The sequence below is a fragment of the Micrasema longulum genome, unplaced genomic scaffold (genome assembly GCF_059751315.1).
Source record: "Micrasema longulum isolate JH-2025_06_02 unplaced genomic scaffold, ASM5975131v1 h1tg000731l, whole genome shotgun sequence".
NCBI lineage: Eukaryota > Metazoa > Arthropoda > Insecta > Trichoptera > Brachycentridae > Micrasema > Micrasema longulum.
The window spans coordinates 149,666-163,729 of NW_028277926.1; positions in this window are offsets into that span (position 1 = coordinate 149,666).

Sequence of the window (14,064 nt, forward strand, 5' to 3'; positions counted from 1 at the left end):
TTGTACCGTTGTGGTCTAGCCGGTGGCCGCTGGTTTTGGGAGAGAAGCATCGCAGGTTTGTGTAGGCATTTCTTAGACAAATGCTTGCAAAGTTTAAATTATAGTTTGTTTATCGATCCTTCTCAACCGACCGTGACAAGATGTAAATAGAAGTATATTTGTATTATCGTTACCCATTATGTAAAAGAAAAAAAACTTTCCTACCTAATGGAGTGACTTCTTACAATATTATTATTAGTAAATAAGATTAGTAAATATTCCTTAAGTTACAAAATATATGAAGTGTTTTCAATGAGTGCTTTATAAAAAATAATTTAATTAATTGTATTATTACGTACATCTTTTTCAATTCTCATATTGTTTGACTTTCTATACTTTTTTATTTCCTATCTTAGTATAAACAATGTATTTTATGTGTGCGTGGGTGTCTTGCACTAATATATAAAGAAATTGTCAATATATTTTGTACATACTGTTTGTTTACCTCATAAAATAAATAAATAAATCATGTAGTCCTTTTGTTGTTTTTGATTATAAAATAAGATGTTAGATACTTATTGTTTCTCTCTCGAGGTCTCGTACTTTCATTTCGTGACGTTAAAACATTATTATGAATTTAATTAAAGATTGGAAATAAACGATTCTTTTTAAATAACGATTTTCAATCCAGAACCCCGAACTTCTTAAATAATTGGACAGTGGGAAAGGTGACTGTTTTTTTTTCAGATCTTAGCATTCAGTCCAATCATCTTAAGGTCGAGAAGTTTAATGAATGAATTAATAAAATGTATTTAAAAAAATCTTATAACTAGAACCTGACTAACTTAACTAAGAACTGGAATTAAACCACTACCGTAACGAGGTGGTAACCTTACACACTGAGGGCGGCGACTTGATGGCACGAAGGACGCGGCGTGGGCGTCCGCGGGATGGCCGATTTGCGTACCGCGAAGGACGCGATGCGGGCGGCGAGCCAGCCTTATATATGTATTCACCAATGTAATGTTTGGAAATGTTTATGTTTTTTATTACTTTTGTTTTATAGCAATATTACTTATTATTTTTTTATAAAAGTACTCATTCCTATAAAGGTCAATGATTACTTTTGGAGAGTTGAAATTAATTTGTATCGATTAAATTCTCGTCGTCCTGCACGCAAACCAAAGTTTACTCCCACAATGGCCAAGAAACGTCTGGAATGGGCAAAAAAATATAAAAACTTCACGGAAGATGACTGGAAAATGGTTATTATATTTTATTTTATAATTTTATTTTTTTATATAAGAGTTGCTTTATTATTTACCTTGCTTCTAATATACAAGGTTTATATTTCAAATAGTGGATTTTTCTGCAATTAAATATCTTAAAATTTATCTAAACTATTGGGATCAGGAGGGATATATTAATGTGGGTTAATCAGGAACTTCTCAGCATTTGCTCACGTGGAGAGGAAACCACTTAAAACTCTTCAGGAGAAGCCGGCCTGTTAGCAGTAGTCAACAGGCCTTCCGTTCCACTAGAGGAGTGTTCGGCATTTTGTTCCCTACTTTGGTTTATTTTACCAATTTCCTGCGCTATATTTATCATGTACGATACTACCTCTCGTGTGAGTTCTTTATTACCTATCACCGATGGGATGTCGCATAGATCTTCACCCAGGCCTCTGCATCGCGCCTCCAGCTGTTGTCTTTGAAAGCTGAAAAAGGGGCAATGCATCAACAGGTGAGGGACATCTTGAGGAGTTTCATCGTCGCATGGGCAGATGTCGATCTCTGAGAGCTTGAAGTGACGCAGGTAGCTCATGAAGCCACCATGACCCGTAAGCATCTGGGTGAGCTCGTAGCCAGCCTTTTGCATTTTTCTGAAATCATAAGCATGAAAAATTGTAGGGAAAAACATTTTAGTTTCACTTCCGGTTGTCTCACTCAAATAGCGATCGTTCCAGAGTTGAAGGGTCCTGCTTCTTATTTTTCTTTTGGCAAAACTGAGCGGAAAATCGGCGAAATCGGGGGCTGTTTTTTTAAGCGTTATTATATTAAATAATTCTAAATTTAAAATACGTTATTTGTTAAAATAGGTTTTATAACATTTTTTTGTTGCTTAACGTGTACTTTTAGGTTTGCTTTTCGGATGAATCGGTTTTTCAGATAGTGTCCGATAAATCGGCTTTTGTCAGGAGAAGAGTAGGTGAAAAATTTCATACGGACTGTATTGTGCCAACGGTGAAACATTGGTATGGTCCGTTATCGACTATCAGGGCACTGGAAGACTTCAAATAGTCAAAGGGACAATGAGGTAAGACCAATACCGGGAAATTCTCCAAAATAGACTGCTGTCACAATGGTTCCCTAATGACGAAAATTCAAATTTTATGCTTGATGGAGCACCATGCCATAAAGCCAAGTCCATCACAAAATTTTTACTCGACAAAAAGTTGATGTTTTGGATTGGCCTGGAAATTCTGGGAGAATATTTGGGAACTTCTTAAAAGAGAAATGCCTAAAAATGTAACGAATGCCAAACAAAACTTAATAAAAACATTATTATTCGTTTGGAATCACAGTGAAAAGCTGCAAAACACGGTATAAAGCTGTAATTTGAGCATGCCGCGACGAATACAAGCCAAATATTAAAAATATCATTTAATTTTAATAACTTTATATTTTATGTGTATTTAATACTTTTATTTTAATAATAAAACTATGTATTTTTTTTACCCAAGCTTCAAATATAAAAAAAAACCTTATGGGTTTGGAAAAATAAACCACAAAAAATCAATTAGATGAAGAATTCTTGACTTAAAGTTTATATTTGAAGCACTAACTTTGTGGTTATTCATTATAATAAAATTGATAAAACAACTTTGTTTCTAACCACAAATTTTTTTTTTCCACCGACCGGTTTCAAAGCAAACAAGCTTATTCGTCAAGGTTTACGTAACCAATGAATTGATTCCTTTTTTTTATCATGTTCACTAAATACTACACGTGGACCCTATAAATCAAGTCGTTTTTTCCTTACACGGGTGGTAATTTGATATCATTATTTTCGCAGTTAGACAGGAAAGGACTAAAAGAATTATTGTTTATTTGGTTATTAATTACTGTTTTCTTATTATGAATCGCTATTTTAATTTCTAAGTTGTCTAATTTTAATATTTTATTTTTAACATGAAGTACTTTTAATCCAGTGTTTTTATTGAAGTTATGATTATTTTCTATCAGATGATTTGCGAATTCATAAAAAATATTATTATTTAAGCATCTTAAGTGTTCTTTTACTCTTATGTTAAAGTTTTTTTTAGTTTTTCCAATGTAGATTGATTTATTGGTAGTATTTAGTGTTAAGTTGTTTTATTTATTTTATTATAATTCTTGATTTTTTTAAATTCAGTCTAATAATATGGTGGGCCACTGAAGGTATTAAAAAACTATCATCAAAATATAAGGTGTTCTTAAATTTTTTATTTATTAATAAAAGAATCTTCACAATTTTTATTCTTCAAATACAGTTTAAAATTGTCCAATTGGATATATTTTTTTTAGAAACCATCATCGTTTGAATTTTAAAATTATATCTTATATACCTTTTAAAATCATTTACCAACACACATTACTTGTTGTCCGAAAATCTTTCATTTTTATAAATCGATTAACACCCTTAAGAACGACTATTTTCAAAACAGTGCCTGCCAAGCGCATTGCGCCTCAACTCGGCTGGCCCAGAGGTGGCCCGACGGAAGGTTAAACACATAATTTTATCTGTGGTTTAGCTGTCAAACATTGCGCAGCTTGTGTCCCCGTCGCATGGATAGTAAATACGTAAATAACAATATTTTTAGACAACTAAACGAGGTTTTTATAGACATATTGCCGCGAAAAGTAAGTAACAATTTCACTATGTAAAGAAAAACAGCATATATGTGATTAGCACTACAACAGGCCAGGAGGAACTGCTACAGCAGTAAATTGTTAACTGTATCCAGGCTTGAAAAAAAACATATTAAGCTGTTGAGATCTCACCGGGAATCGAACCCGGAACTCCCGCGCGTGAGGCGAGCATCTTGCGGACTTTATACGAGGACAGAATGGCTATTCTTCGGCGGTGGCCACGCTGGTTATGACTTAAGCCATAACCATAGACAACTTTAACAGATGAACTTTTATATATATTCTTATTCAGAAATAAAGCTATCAAATCAATATAGAAGTTGTTTGTTCATTGGAATCCGAGCGTTAGCTGATATAATAGTAATAATAATTTCAATTGGCCTTACTGGGCCTCAAAACATACTATTATTAAGGCAATTCTTTTTAACCTTGTATTTAGTCATGGGTCGATTACGATTTTTCATACTAATATTTGAATTGCGGTAATGGTGTCATTGGATGACTAAAAATCAACATTCCTTATATTCAGCATCGTAAATGTAATTTTATTATTTCAAAACATAACTGTGCTTTGTAACTTGCTTTTAGAATTTGTGATTTTATTGTTATATAAACAATTTGTGTAATTTCCAGGTTAAATCAAAGTTTTACTTTGTATCTTTCGTTGAAAAAAATAATGGAAATCGCTCCAGTGAATATTATTAAGGCAGAACCAGTAACTGGCGATGCAGAAGGAAATATTCTCCATACTGGGGGAGGGACGCCATGTCCCTATAAAGGCGAGGAGTCAGATATTTCTACCGTGAAGGCTGAACCCGGGACTGGCGATATAGATGGACATATTTTCCATACTGAGGCGGGAACGCCGTGCCCCTTTACAAGCGAGGGGTCAGATGTTTTTACTGTAAAGGTTGAACCGGGGACTGGCGAAATAGGACATATTCTCCATAGTAGGGCGGGGACGCCACGTTCCTATATAGGCGAGGAGTCAGATGTTTTTACCGTGAAGGCTGAACCTGGGACTGGCGATATAGAAGGAGATTTTCTCTATACTGGGGGAAGGACGCCGTGCCCCTTTACAAGCGAGGGGTCAGATGTTTCTTCTGTGAAGGCTGAACCGGTGACTGACGATGTACAAGGACATATTCTCCATACTAGGACGGGGACGCCACGTTCCTATATACGCGAGGAGTCAGATGTTTTTACCGTGAAGGCTGAACCTGGGACTGGCGATATAGAAAGAGATTTTCTCCATACTGAAAGAGGGACGCCATGCCCCTTTATAAGCGAAGGGTCAGATGTTTCTTCAGTGAAGGCTGAACCGGGGACTGGCGATGTACAAGGACATATTCTACATACTGAGAAAGGGACGCCAGATTCCTATATAAACGTGGAGTCAGATGTTTCTACCGTGAAGGCTGAACCGGGGACCAGTAGTTGCCAGCCTGAGATAACCAGTGGTATAATTATGTTCACTGAGTTAGATATTGATTATCCTGACATTAAACAAAAACGTTTAGATTCTTCTCGTCAGAATGAAACTGTCTCAAGTAAGTAACTGCCTTCCATATTATTTACTCTGATGTAACGTCTATGGATTATTGATAATTTTACGCAGAGGACTAAAACTCATATTGCATTATTGTTGACACAAAATCGAGGTGGCAGCGGAGTTGCATTTTTCATAGCATGTATCGAAAATATTACATCAAAGGAAGTTCGTGGAATTTACAGAAGCGATTTTTTACGAGGCGGGCGATAATGACTCATGGCTTTCCTATATATTAGTGCCAATATACGTTTTCACCATCACATCTATTGCTATGAGTCGTCGTTATTTATCTTTAACAACTTACTAAAGTACTAATAGGAGCGAAGGTTTTCACGGTCACTGTTATCAATATATTTCTTTTTTGGGTAATACCGTGTGTGTTGGATTTGTTCCAACGTTTTGGCTACCATTGCAGGAAACATTTTCATGGTAAACTGAATCACTCAGTGAAAATGGCTCCTGCAATGGTAGCCGAAACGTCGGAACAAATCCAACACACACGGTATCACCCAAAAAAGAAACATATTGTTAATTCACGTCAGCTTTCTAGGTGGAGTTTAAAAACCAAATATTTTATTCATGCCGATGACATATTCATGAGGGGGACACATTCCAGATGGTTGAGGAAAATCTATCTGAATATGAGATTGCTGCGGCCGTTATCTTATTTCTACATTCCTTCTAATATTCTTCTGAGGCAAATCAAATATTCTCAAAACTCAATAGCTTGCTGTTTTGTGAGGTGATACGATTTGCACCTTTGGAGAAAAATAAGTGCTGTACAGGCATTGCAAAGTACACATTTAGTTTTCACCAAGTAAACGCCTGATCTCCTGATTCCTTTCATACTGTTGAGTGTGGCTAGGACAAGCAGGCGCCGTTTTTCTATAACTATAATTTTCCGTTACGGACAATTTCAGGGTTTACTTTTAAACTAATGCCCAAGGAGTACCTATTAATCATATCAACAATGACTTGAAGGTCCCTGACTGAGTATTTTCATTTGATTATTACGGTCATTTTTATTTTAAAGTCTCCATACTATTAAAAAAAATCATACGAAAATAAAGTATATTATTAATCAACATAACTATTCCATATTCATATTGACTCATCTCTTGCAAAAGTGGTGACGTTTCTATCTTTCCTGAGACATTCTAATTGACAACTTTAAAGGCTTTTGATTTTATTTCCAGTAACGCTCACCTTAGGAAGCCTGTCGTCATTACTTCTCGACTGTTGGTTGTGAAACATCGAAAATCGAGTTGTGGTCCTGTGGCTAGTGTCTCGGACTCACGGACCGAAGGTCCGTGGTTCGAATCCCACTCTACCCCAACTCGATTCCATTTTCTAATAGTGAGTTATTTACAACTCGTGGAAAATGGCCTTCAAAATGAAATATTTGGGTAAATCATAAGAACGCAAATATTTCTTTTAAAAAAAAAAAAAAACAATAATTGCTTAAAGTAGTTTAAACACTAAACGCCTGTTTCCGCTTCTATTTTATGTATTTCTATTGTTTACTTCGTAAAAAAACTAATCCAAAGTTATCGAGTAAGGAACGTCTGAATACACCTTGATTCATTATAGTTTACGGTCAGCGCTGTGATATTTTCACTGAGCATACCGTATTCAATAATCTGCTGCAAAATCAAGGGAGAACAAAGGATTGCCAGTCTACCAGCCAATATATTATCTCTCAAGTAAGGCCATGATTCCTCTCACATACGAATACTCAATAGAAAATTAAATCATTATTTTGCCCCGATGCAGGCTGACCTAGTGAGGCAATTAATAAAATAGTAAAGAAAACACGTCATTTTTTTTATTGAGTGAATATTGAGAATAACGCGAAGTTTTGGACACAATTCGTTATTTCAAAGAAATATTCTCGGTCTTATTTTCGATGAAGCTCGTCTTATTCTAGAAATTAACATTACAAGATATGAGAGGTTTTATACATTATTTTTGTTTTTGTTTCAGATTTACAAGCAGCCCAGAAATACTTCACCTGTTCAGAGTGTCAATATAAATGCTCAAAAAAGGGTAATTTGATGTCGCACATGGTAACTCATACCGGTGAGAAACCATACTCATGTTCAGAATGCCAATTTAAATGTTCTCAGAAAAGTTCTTTAAATTCACACATAAGAACTCATACTGGTGAGAAACCATTCTCATGTTCAAAGTGCCATTTTGTATGTTCTCATAAACATTCTTTAAAATCACATCTCCTAACTCATTCCGGTGAGAAACCATTCTCATGTTCAGAATGCCAATTTAAATGTTCCCGGAGAAATTCTTTGAAATCACATTTAAGAACTCATACCGGTGAGAAACCATTCTCATGTTCACTGTGCCATTTTGTATGTTCTCAGAAATATACTCTAAAATCACATATGTTGACTCATACCGGTGAGAAACCATTCTCGTGTCCAGAATGCCAATTTAAATCTTCTCAGAAAGGTCATTTAAAATCACACATGTTAACTCATACCGGTGAGAAACCGTTCTCATGCTCAGAGTGCCAATTTAAATGTACTCGTACAAGTAGTTTAAAATTACATATGTTGACTCATACCCGTGAGAAACTAATCTCATGTTCAGAGTGTCAATTTAAATGTTCTCTAAAAAGTTATTTAAAATTACACATGCTTACTCACACCGATGAGAAACCATTCTCATGTTCACAGTGCCAATTTAAATGTTCTCGGAAAAGATATTTAAATTCACACCTGTTGACGCATACCGGTGAGAAACCATTCGCATGCTCACAGTGCCAATTTAAATTTTCTCGGAAAAGTAATTTAAAAACACATATGTTGACTCATACCCGTGAGAAACCACTATCAAGCTCAGAGTGCCAATCTTAATGTACTCAATTAGGAGATTTGAATCACACGTATTTGCTCATACCGGAGAGAAACTATAAACATGTTCATGTTCTCTGTGGCAGTTTAAATGTTCTCGGAAAAGTTATTTAAAATCACACTTGATGACTCATACCGGTGAGAAACCGTTTTTATGCTCACAGTGCCAATTTGAATGATCTCGGGGATTTTGTATAAAATTTTAAGCAAACATCTAAGCAATACCGGTGAAAAACCATAGTCATGCTCAGGCGTCAATTTTAATGTTCTCAGAAAAGGACTTTAAATTCACACATGGTAACTCATACCAGCTTAAAGCCATTTATTTTTTACTAGTTTTGTTTCATTGCTGAAAATCCTATTTAAAATTTAACTTTAGGCATTTAAAATTAAATCGAAAGCTATTCTAATGCTCAGAGTGTCAATTTTAATTTTATCAGGAATGTACTTTTAATAAAGTGAATTATATTCGTCCTTCATTACATCTTACTGGTAAGATTGTTCTCTCTGCGGAAATACTAAACGTGAGGTTTGTGCTTAACCTAGAGTTCTTAATTATTTTTAAGCCCTAAAAAATTGTTTTTTATTTTGTATTATCGTTTCCCATTACATAAAAGAAAAAAGAAATTGCGTTCATTATGGGAACTGACGTCTTGCAATTGTTAATGTTATTGTAAATATTCTTAAAGTTACGAAAAGTATGCAGTGTTTTTAATGAGTGCTACTTAAAAATGAATTGTAAATATAGTTAGTAAATAACGATTTCATATCTATAACCCTGAATTTCTTAAAAATTAGACTGCGTAAAAAATAGACAGTTTTTTGCAATCTAAAAAAAAACATTAAAAAAATTATTTTCATTCTTTCCATTTATTGCTGCAGCTCAAGTACTTGAGCTGCGAGCTGACCTGCAGCTCAAAAAATAATCATCTTGAGTTACCCATGCCTAGCTCCCAGCGTTCCTAGCGGCTGGAAACAACTGGTGGTAGAAGAACTGATTGGCAGCTATTTACCATACCAATATTGTATTGCACAACAATCACACAATATTGCAGCAACACCGTTGACGTACTGAAGGCGTATATTGTAATCACATACTCAAACAACTCTCTGACAGAAGTGGGATGTTCAAACGCCTTGTGGGCGTGTTATTATTTTTTTATCAATACGTTTTTAAAGTGACTTGGGAAGCGTGCGTAATTTGGTGAGTAAGTCCAGTTTTCTTTTTCAGCGCAGCTCATAAAAACCTGCAAATACCAAGATTTTATTCAACCAAGTTTGGTTAAAAGTCCTTGTAGAATATCTGTCTCAAACGCTGTTTAATAAACTTCCGACCAAAATTAAAGAAAATAAAATGCGTAATTTGCAAGGCTCTCGAGGACTTCTGCCGAGACTTTTTCTTGGAAAATCTGGGTGAAAATTATTTCTGAAAGCTTCTTCTTCTTTGTTAAGATCGGTTGATCTGTTATCTCTTAGAAGCTGACTCCCGAGACTCCGGCTGTCTTTCTCTCTCCTTGGTGGTCTTACGAGCAGACGGGGAACAACTGGGATTTCGTGGGCTATGGTATTGAAGATTCTGGGGCTGTCCATTCTATTGACGTAATCTCTCCAGAATCTATCTACTACACCTTGGGTATCGCAAGTCCAACTAACTTTTTGACTCTAGATTCTGCTCTTTAGGGTTTTCCCTGCGATTGCCCTTAGTAATTTCATCCCTGACGTTCTAAGCATTTATTTTTTTTTTTTTGTTCTTACTGTATCTATTCTCGTCTCTTGCATACACAATGATTGATCTGACACACGTTCTGTATATCCGAATCTTGCTTTCTATCCGCATGTGTTTGTCGTACCATACGACATTTTTTAGGCATCCAGATGCTGCCAAGGGTTTTTTTGTTTGTTCCATCACATTGGAGTTTAGGACGCTGTGGCTCGAGATTTTAAAACTGAAATATTTTAACTTTTTGTTTTCCTAAATAAGGTAGATATGTTGTAATCATCAGGAATTGACACTGCCACAATGGTCGTATCAACTGCGTAGTATGTATTGTTAACGACCTTATCTCCCTTAGTTCTAGATTTAGTTTAATTGTGCAAGAAAATGTTTTTGGCTTCTACATTGTTGTGTTATATTTAGTTATAAAGGCGCTAAACATGCTTTGTTTCTTTTTAATATGCGTTATTACTATGGATAACTTAAATAGCGCCATTTTCGTAATATTTTTGTCCAGTGGTGGTATTCTGAATCTTCTTTATCCCCTAGAGAGTGATGAAATTGGGGATTTTTATTTTTTTTCCACACTGATGATTAAACGTCAAATGATGTATAATACTGTTTAAAAAACGGAAAAAATACGGTTTCGTCAATTCAACCTAATTAAGTGCTTTGAGTAATGCTTAAGGTAGCAATAATGGTATAAATGAACATTTTCTTGTTTGGTTTGACGTGTTCGTATTTTTTTGACATTTAATCATCAGTGTCGCCATAAATGAAGTAAAGTGGTGCATGCAAAAAATAAAAATCCTTAAATAAACCACTCTTAAGGCGATAGAGGAGATTCAGAATACCACCACTGAATTGAGTTGTAGTAACCACCGGGAATGTAATGCATATGTATTGTACTTTGTAAAATATTTTGTATTATGTGATTTACGAAATGATAAAAAATAAAAAAAACCCCTTTAAAACTCGAGCTCTAAAATTAATACTTAGTATTTGAGTCTTTGCTGATATTTCACATTGTTTATGTTTATTTGTTTAAGTACCCTACTCTTTTTAACATATCTTCTTAAGCTTGCAATTTCATGATGTTTACAAATACTAACTTATGCACTCTAATTTTAATAAGACGAAATTGATATTTACTCACATATACACATAACTTCACCCTCCCTCTCTCTCACACACACTCCCAAACTCTTAATAAATACCTATTTTTTTATGGATATGTTATAAGTTTCATTTTACGCTTTTTTTCGTTTGTGCTATGTATATTCGCTGTATTACTGTTGATATCCAAAATAAATAAATAAAACTTATTCTAAGAGCTGCGGGCCCTTTTATGGGATCACCCGGGTTGTCGTCCTTTTCCAACGCTTACACAATTTTAAAAGCTATACTTATGTCTAACAAAACTCATAATAATTAGAATTAACCACTGAGGTATATAACTAGACTAAGCATTAGCGTTCGAAAAATAGTCCCTCAACCTGTGGCCAATTGGCATTTGTTCGATAGGACGGACTTTAGTCTGTTGCGAGCGTTCGCCGGCTACTTTTGAACTTTTGTCTTCTCACAATTACTAAATTGCCTATATGTACGCTAAGATACTGCACAAATCGATCTGGAAAAGATCGAAAAAGCGATGGTGTAATTTTTCACCGGTAAGTAATAATTTTATCTTAATCAATAATCGTTTAAAATAGCTATTTTAATGTAAAGAAAAGGTTTATCCATATGTTACCAGTCGTGAGCTATATCCTAGCTCTGTCCTGCTCAGTTAGTCGGGTGTATAGTGAAACGATAAACAAAGGTGACGTGTATGCGGAAGGGAACGACATACTGAATAAAACTTACTGATGTAAACAGTCAGTGCTTTTTACTGTACTACGTGTTTTGCTTGCCAAAGTCGACGTGATACGTGCGACACTTGCTCCCTCTGCTGGTCATTCTCTTTCCTCTGGGGACGACTTTTTAGCTCGGATATGTATGGAGGGTCATCTATATATATTATATCTAAATGGAATAAACTGACACTTAATTGTCATTAACATATCGTCGGTCGGCATATGCAAACAAAACGTATTTTGTCAACTGTCAGATGTTCACTTGTGGCTTCAAAGTGATATTTATTTAATGATCTGGGATTTCTGAAGGTATGTATATTTTTTTAAAACTTATTTGAAAAGTATACCAGCAGTAGCATAATCAACACTAAAGAAAATAGCAGCTGTCATGCATTTTTATTTCCTGGTACCCAGCTTAGGTAAAATGTGAGAATATTAAGAATTTTAATAGGTGTTTTTGGACTCAGTGAATGGTATTTTTTTTTTTAGTATTATAAGCTTGAACTTATTTATTAATTAAACACTCCCTATACATATACATATACATATAAGGGCGAGCATATTGTGGCTCATGGCAACTTCTTCCTACCTACCCAAACCGTTCAGTTTGATAAAATTTCAAGTACATGGATTTACTATAGGTAATAGGTTAATATCACCTTTTTTTACATTTTCAAAGTAATAAGGGTCTATGAAATAATGTCCCGTAAAAAAATATTTTTTGCATTTTTTTTATTTTATTAGTAGCATAAAAAATATTCACCAATGACCAAAAATGGTCATTCAAATGGCCACGCCCCTAATACGTAACGATTCATGTTTAATTATACCTCCCATTCAATTTTGTTTAAAATATTGTCATGAATCTTGATGTCACATGTTGCGTTTTTCTAACGTATTTTTATTAAATTTCTTTTTTACATTTATGTATGAAAACATTTCTTCGTAATATCCATATTAATTTCGAAAATAGAATCAACTATTCTAAATCTATTTCATGTATTTTTATCAGTTCTCTTTCACATGCTCTTATCGAAAATGTTTTCCCTCTCTGTAGAAACAAATTTAGATTTAAATAACCCCCTAGGGAGGTAATCCAGCCTGTCTATAAATATTTGTACATACTCAAAAAAATGTTGATTTCATTTCTTCATTACTTTGACATCCGAAAAAGGAAGATTCATTGTCTTGTAGTTCCACTTTGAACTTTATAACGGGGTGTAATGAATTTATGTGATCTAGAAAAATATTTGGTATATTCATACTTTGTGGCCAGATCATAAGTAAATATATCATCTATATACCCACTATGGTTATCAAAGTTGCCGTGTCCAGTGCTGTAACTAACAATGTTTCCATTAAGAAATTTACGATCACTTAAGAAGTGAAGACCCAATTAAGCAATAGTTGTCAAAACGTCGAAACGAATCCAAAACAAAAAATATTAATATTGAGCGAAAAAAAAACTTTTTTTAATTAATCACATTTCATCACCAAACGACCACACGACCGTTTTTAACAAGTGATAAGTGTGTCACATTCTAAGCGTTTCTTACATAAGAACTTTAGACTGGCAACATTGTCCACACAATTCGCAGCATTTATAGCTTATGGTAGCAATTTCGTGTTCTGACAGTTCCCATAAATCCTAAGGCATTGTTATCGGTATAAGACGAGCGTGTAATCCCCAGTTAAGTGCAAATTCGCTCGCCACCAACAGAGAAGCAGCTTTGGGTAATTTGACTAATATTTGTTAACTAAAAAATAGAAACTTTACTAGAAATTAAATATTACCTACATTACGGGGCGTAAGGTCAACGTAACTAAAGCTGTGAGCGAGTCCATAAACATCTCTTATGATATTTTGGAATTTATGTTTGTATTCTGAAATTATAGAAAGTCGTTTTGTTATTGGATAAAAATGTAAAATGAACTTTTTGACTATAAATTTGGAGTTGAACTTTCATTTTTTCTAATGATGTATAAACAAGTTACTTGCGCGAAGAAAATAGCAAATAAAGGAACTATATTATTGTATGAATATGATTATTATTTTGTTGCTATTCTGAACGCTCTCGCGGCCGTAGAAAACGCTTTTATAACGCGTATTTAGTCCGTAAATACGAGCTTTAAAAGCGTTCTCGCGAGAGTATTTAGAATAGTAGCCTAAGGACCTTTTTTTATC